This window comes from Balaenoptera physalus (genome assembly GCF_965194825.1).
Source record: "Balaenoptera physalus genome assembly, chromosome: 7".
Lineage (NCBI taxonomy): Eukaryota > Metazoa > Chordata > Mammalia > Artiodactyla > Balaenopteridae > Balaenoptera > Balaenoptera physalus.
Genome location: NC_138886.1, coordinates 99662362 through 99670261, shown reverse-complemented (window position 1 = coordinate 99670261; position 7900 = coordinate 99662362).

The following is a 7900-nucleotide window of genomic DNA, read 5'->3' as shown; positions in this document are numbered from 1 at the left end:
CTTCACTCTTTTTTTTTCCCCAATAATAAACCACCATTTATTAAACTAAAATAAACTGGAATGAAAATGCATAATTCTTAAAATTTATAGTATTTTGATAGTTAATAGTGGAGATTCTGAATATATAGACATAATCATTTACATCTTTTTTTTTTTAATAATTAATTTATTTATTTTTGGCTGTGTTGGATCTTCGTTTCTGTGTGAGGGCTTTCTCTAGGTGCGACAAGTGGGGGCCACTCTTCATCGTGGTGCGCGGGCCTCTCACTGTTGTGGCCTCTCTTGTTGTGGAGCACAGGCTCCAGACGCGCAGGCTCAGTAGTTGTGGCTCACGGGCCTAGTTGCTCTGCGGCATGTGGGATCTTCCCAGACCAGGGTTTGAACCCGTGCTCCCTGCATCGGCAGGCAGATTCTCAACCACTGCGCCACCAGGGAAGCCCTACATCTTCTTTTTAGAACTTTGACTATATTACTTTTTCTAGTTAACCTAGGTAAAAGCTTATAGATTTTATTCATCTTTTCAAAGAACCAGCTTTTTGTTTTGTTGGCTTTCTCTATTAATTTCCAGTTTTCATTTTCATTGATTTCTACTCTAATTTTCACTATCTTTTCTCCTGCTGACTTTAGATTTAACCTATTCTTCTTTTTCTGGTTTCCTAAGGTAGAACCATAGTTATTGATTTTAGATCTTTCTTCTTTTATGATATACACATTCAATGCTATAAATTTCCATTGAAGCACTGCTTTTGCTACATCCCACAGATTTTGATGTTTTCATTTTGTTCATGATAGTTTTTAATTTCTCTTGAGATTTCTTATTTAATGTCTGTGTTATTTAGAAGTATGTTGTTTAATTTCCACAAATTTGGGGCTATTCTGGCTATATTTCTGTTATTGATTTTTAGTTTAAATCCACTGTGGTCTGAGAGCAGTCATTGTATGATTTCTACTTTTTAAAACATGTTAAAGTGTGTTTCATGGCCCAAAATGTGGTCTATCTTGGTCAATTTTACCTAGGAGCTTGAGAAGAATGTGTGTTCTACTGTCATTGAATGAAGTAGTCTATAGATGTCCATTATATCATGTTGCTTGATGGTGTTATTAGTTCAACTATGTCTTTACTGATTTTTTGCTTGCTGAATATGTCCATTTCTAATAGATGAGTGTTAAAGTTTCCATGTGTGATAGTGGATATATCTATTTCTCCTTGTGGTTCTATCAGATTTTGCTTTACATATGTTGATGCCATGAAACACACTTTACCATTATGTAATGACTTTCTAGATCCCTGATGATTTTCTTTGTTCTGAAGCCACTCTGCAATTAATATAGCTACTTCTGCTTTTCTTTGATTAGTGTTAGCATGGTATATCCTTCTTTGACTCTTTGCTTTTAATTTATATGTACCTTTATATTTAAAGTGGGGTTTTTGTAGACGTCATATAGTTGGGTGTGGTTTTTTGATCCACTCTGACAGTCTGTGCCTTTTAATTGGTATATTTAGACCATTGATGTTCAAAGTGACTATGAAAATAGTTGGATAAATAGCTACCATATTTGTTACTGTTTTCTATTTGTTGCCCTTGTTCTTTGCTCCTGTTTTTTTTTTCTTACACTTTTTTTCTGCCTTTTGTAGCTTTACTTGAACATTTAATATGATTCCATTTCTCTCCTTTCTAGGCATATCAATTATACATCTATCTTCTCTTTTCTTATTAATGGACTTTTATTATTTCAAACAGTTTTCATTGGCTCAGTTATATTTGTGCCTCTTATTGTAAAGTCACCATAGATCTCTTTTGAAATTAAGCAGGTATAAAAAATTAATAAACATATAAGTAAAATCAGGCTAATATGTCTATTGTACATTTTCTTATGAAAATGAATACTCAGATCTTCAATCCAGAAAGAAATAAGATGGGGGGGAAAAGCTTTAAAATTAAAAACACATTTAAAAAAATAAAAATATTAAGAGTGATATTACAACTGTATCTTGCTCATATTTGATTCATGCCATCCTGGAGACTGAACATCCAGGAGACTTTCCCTGACTGAAGAGAGTCAAAGAAAGAGGGAGCCAGGGAGAGGGGTTTCCAAACACCAGGGGGAAGAGAGTGTCTGAAAGTGTCAAAGTGTTCAGAGACAGCCAGAAAAATCAGGGCTGAAAATAGGCCTGGTCTGGGCTATGATGAGGCACTTTTAGGGAAGAAGGAGGCCATTCATAGGTCTGTACAGGAATTTGATGTTGTTCCCATAAGGATAAGATCTCCCATGTTGGAAACTTTGCTGGGGTTTCATTCTCTTTGAAGAAGTACAGAGAATGCATCATCTTTATTGTAATTAAGTACACAGGGGAGTACTGTGGATCCCTGTGTCTACTGGCAAAGAGAGCTTCAAAGCAGCCATGTGTCCTTATGTGTCCAGCTGTGCTGACCAGCCAGTATGTACCCCAAAGTAATATGCCACATCAACTTATCTAAATTCCCAGATGAGAGGAAAAAAATGGGTAGGAAAAAGGAACTATTGAAAAGAGATACGGTCAGAGGAGGCCAGGCAAATGAGCTTCCTTCCTTTAGATAAAAACTTTCTTAAAAATTTACAATCTGCCTAAAGAATGATTTTTGATCCCGAGTGGGAAGACATGTACCATGATTACTGTTACATGATAACTGTGAGAGATAATATGCACTTATACACGCCATAGCTTTAAATGATGTAATATATGCTGTAGAATGGAAGGTAGTCAAATATTTGTAAAATATACAGGTAGACGCTCTTTTTCCTGCTATGTCTCAGTGTCACATTCGTACCCACAGAGCACAAAAAACATACTATTTTTACTTTTCCTGCTTCTCCTACATTTGAAATATATTTACAAAATACTAGAATTAATACCAAAGCAAAATTTGTGCAAACATTTCCGATGAATATCAGTATGCCCATTTTTGAGACTTAATGGATTTAAATAAGATAAAAACCTATTCTGTTTAGTTAATATTTAATAAACTATGAAGCTTACAGAATTTCTTCTTTAAACTGAAACTGTGTAGCAGAAATGAAAGTTTTGTGAAGTAAAAGTAAAACTCATATTTTACCTGAATTGCAAATTCAAGAGACTACATTGTCTTAAAGGAACTCAGCTGAATAAAGAATCATGTGAGACACTAAAAACATATGGATAAGGTCAGAAGTAGCATATTCTGAATGCAGAACTTAGCAGATAACTTAGACATAAGAAATGTGATAACATTCTATGAGAAATATAGAAATATATTACTTTGACATTTTGCTTTCCTGGTAGAGTCCCAGTGAGTAAGGCTTGTATTTTGGATCTTGTGTTTCTACTAAGAATAAGTCTGAGTTCCTCAGTCTATACATCAGGTGGAATAAAGGAGAAAAAAATATCAAGGGCTTCGAGTTCTATTCAGTGGAATGTAATGTTTACCTCTAATCCCTCACCACATCTTTCTAGAAGGACGGTAAGTGGATTTTAAGAAAGACATGTACTTGTGAAACTATAGTAAAATAGAGAAGAAAACAACAACACAAGCTAGAAAGCAAACTCAAAGAAACCAATCATACACAGGCAGAGAGGAAAGCTGAGAACAACTCAATATGCACTGCAGAACCCCCAGAGCCTCAGGAACTGGTGACAACACATGCCTCCAGGAGTACAGGTTAATTCACCCTGCAGTGATGCCCATTCCAGGAAATGTTGCTCACAGGTTTGGGTTAACTAAACTCAGAAATACCACTTCATCACTTTTGCCATTTTTCTCTTTGTACAGCCTACATGGAAGGGGAGGTGATTACACAGGGCTGGAAGACCAGGAGGCAGAATCATGGGAGGCCGTCCTAGAAGCTGCCCACCTCTCTTATCAAATTCTAAAGAGAGAGTCAATGTAAGAAAAGACCATCTTCGGTAAGAATTAAGTGAAGTCATCCTTGGAAATGAAAAATGTTAAATGTAGTTTTCAGAACTTTGTCAGAGATGGAGACTGGAGAAAGTAATAGAAAAATGCATTCATGCAAAAAATCAAGATGTTACAAAAACCTTGCAGTATAGGTAGTTGTTATTCACCTGACTGATTTCTTCCTCTCAGATCAATGGACTGACTTTCAGACTCTCAGACTCCTGAACAGCTATTTAAGAGTTATAAATAAAAGTTCAAGATTTTACAAATGCTGCCCAGCATTACATTCACTTGACATGTTGACATCATTTAATTGTTTTCATTGGTCAGTCTCCTATAATAGCAAATATCATTGTACTGAAGTTGATGAGTTAACAGTCTTGCTTGTTAAGTGTTGGTTAATTATAAAAGCTATAATATTATTACCCACTATTTAAAATAAAAAATCATTATGATCCTAAGCATTAGGTAAAATTTTTCACTGATTGTGACTCTAGAAAAAATGTCATAGCTTTAGGGATAAATATATAATTGAAGAAAATTATTTTATCTTCAACACAGTTGCTTCTGTTTTCATCAAATAGAAGTAAATTTGATTTTGATTTATTTACCTTGATCAATTTATTCAGTGAGAATTTTATGCAGTTTTGTTTTAAGGAAACAACTTCTTTTGTGAGAAAAAAAAAAGTAAACTAGATGAAAAGTCAGCTGTATCATACAGTCTTTGTCAATTCTGACCACATCTTAAAAGGCCATTATAAAACTCTGAGTACATGTACATTTTTTCAGATAATCTGTACCTTGCCTGTAAGACACTATGTTAAATATTTTCTGGAGTAAGTGTATTTCTTGCCTATATTTTATGTAATATACCTGCATAACTATTTATTTTAATGTTCCTCATGAAGATGCTTTGGTTAAATGGGTAGATGACAAGATTTAATTTTCTCTCTCTATATATATTTCTATACAATACTTGGAATCAATAGATCTTAATGGGTCTCTTCTCCAGTAAATAATTAATAGTGAAGTCAAATTTTTTAAAATATGGAAATACGAATTTGCCTTTTCGAACCAGCACTCAAAAATAATTAGCAAAAAATTTTTGGAGAAAGCGTTGTGTGTGTGTATACACACGTGTATGTGCATGTGTATGTGTTTGGGTAGAGATAGACAGGGAGAGAAGCACAGAGAAATGTACTACTTAATCCTATGGTTTTGTGTTGGGCATCCATGAAGCTACATTAGGGGTGAATTCTAATTATGCTGCTCAGCAGTGTTGAGAGGTACAGTGCTGAACTGAGGGTGGGACAACTGGTGTACACACACACACAAGTTGGATATACTCATCTGGTCTGGGTCACTGGCTCTCATAACATCTAAAGATGTTCTGAATTCAGCTAAGCAAATGGCCAAGCCCACAGCCCTGGAGCCCCTCGACCATGGATGGCTTAGTTTTGCCTCTCATCAGCGAGAGAACTGAAGATTGGCCCTTTCTTCACTGTGATTCTTCTAGTTTCCTCCTTGGAGAACCCACAAAGCTAGAAGATGGTGCTAAGTGAATGATGTGGGCTCCACAGTTATTATTAATGACCTCATAAAACAAATGATGCTCAGTATTAAAGAGCACCATGGAGCCTGCCCATGTCCCTGCTGCATCTTACGCATCAAAACCCATACATAGATTTAGATGAAATTAGCTAATTTATTAAACAGAATGGAGATAAGAGAGATGAAGTGGGATCATGATTTTATCAGTAATATGAGACATGTATATTTAGAAGAATTTTGAATGGAGCTCGGATTACTGAATGACAAAGGAAAGGTATTTTCCTTCTTGTAGTTGGTGAAGTGTTTAGCACATTTTGCAAAAAAAAGAGAAATTAGTCAAGGAGGATAAGAGAATATTGAAAGAGAAATAGGAGGAGAATGGGATGGAGAAAAGGAAGGAAAGTGATGGGAAGCAGTAGACAGGGGGGGTGGGTGGAGGCGGTCATCAGCACCTGCTTACAGGGCAAAGAGACCAAAGCACAGAGAGATCAAAAGCACAGCTCCTACTTCTCCTGTGCCCATCTGCCCAACTTAAGCACCTTGGGTGGGGGAGGGCTGTGCAATTTAAATACAGAAAGTGCAGCAGTGGTTTATACAATGGCGTTAATGTGCACCACAGGTGATCACAGCATGCACAGGTATGAACCTAATGTAAAGAATACAACACCAGAGGTTTGAAGTCACTGGAACCCATAGCAATAAGGCCTATTTGTGTAAAAAAAAATTTAGCCTAATGCTCTGATCATTGAATTTTCTTTAGCACTTTTTTAAAAATGCACTAATTTTCTAGTTGACTTAGAAATCAAAGAAAAAAATTGCACTCACATCTTCAGAGGTATCGATTGAAGAAAAACACAAAACCTAAAAGTTTTGAGTTATGTTTTACTTGGGGACCTTACTGAGGACTATAGCCCAGGCGACAGACTCTCAGATAGCTCTGAGGAAATATTCCCCAGAGTTAAGGAAGGAGCCAGGATATATACGAGTTTTTACTGAAAAAAACAATGTAGTCAAACATCAAAAGATTAAAGCTAATCAGAGAAAAACAGACATCTCAAGTTAATGATTTTACTGCTTTTCTATGTGTGCAAAGATGCAAGAGTCTGGACTCATTGAAATTATTCCTTTGACATGCATCTTAGCTATCTAGGGCCAGTATCTTGTTTTTCTCTAATCTGAATTCCCCTCAGGGGGCATTGTCAGAGGGGAGCTGCAGTGGCTGGTGGCTTGATGGTGGACAACATTCATTCTTGACTGAAATGGCAGGTAACATTTTTTATTCTACAGAGGGGAAGAAGAAAACAGGCAAGTCTCAACCTCAGAATATATGGCTATGATCTTCTCTCTTTGATTTCTAAGATTTATAATTTAAGATTCTTTTTATAGCCTCTTCTCCTCTTTGAAGGTGCTGGAGAGAAAATATACCTAATATCATAGACTCTTGTCTACTTATTTGTGGGTAAAAGAAAATACTGTATTTTCTTGATGATAAAGTACAAATTCATCACTTAGTATTTCAGAAAACAGGATTCACCTTTCAAATAATACTTACATTTCAAAGTGGTAATGTTCATTTTTTTTAATTTTTACTGAAAACTTATTTATTCTATGCTGTCCCTTCTATTTGATGGTATTTTGGAATCTAGGAAATATGTAGAACTAAGACTTTTCTGGCCTCAAAAGAGTAAATACTTATTGTTGGGGATGACTAGGGAAAATGAGAAAACAATATCTGTGAACTTGATATTAACAAGGACAATTGAGGTATGAGGATGGAGAAAGAAAGAAACCTAGTGTTTTTAACAAAGGAAACAGGTGGAGGGAGAAATGTGGGGAAGGCTGCAAAGCTGCTGCTTTCCCCACTGTGGAAGGCAGATTGTTTCACCCGAGAACTGGCTGATAATATCAGGACATGCAGTTGCAGGAAGTTACCCCTTAGGTTTAAACTCTTTTATGATGACAGGGACAGAGTAAAGGAACAAAGTAGGTGATTAAATAGCTAATCCCACTAGGGGATTGTAAGTAGAAAGAAAGATGGGAGACCCCTGTAAGTTAATGATTATTCAAGAAAGCAGGTTTGCTTAACCACAAAACCAAGCGGGCTTGCTTAGCAACCAAATCATTCAACAGAAGTACGAGACACGCCCCAAAACAATAAAACAGAGGTGGCATGAGACTACCTGACATCCTGCCCAGTGAGCTCAGTAAGCTAATGATCCCTAGGACATGCTCTCTGCACAAATAAAAACAATAATTTATGGAAAGGTGACATTTCAAAGTGAAAGACTCTCATTGTACTGAGACCTAAAATAATTTTTCCATAGTGCCATGACAGTCCTAGCTTGACCATGTAGGGACAAGAAAACTCCCCTGCCCAACCTGGAGGAGGAACTGATGATGGAAGCTTGATGTCTACTCAAGAATGAGGAAGGAAG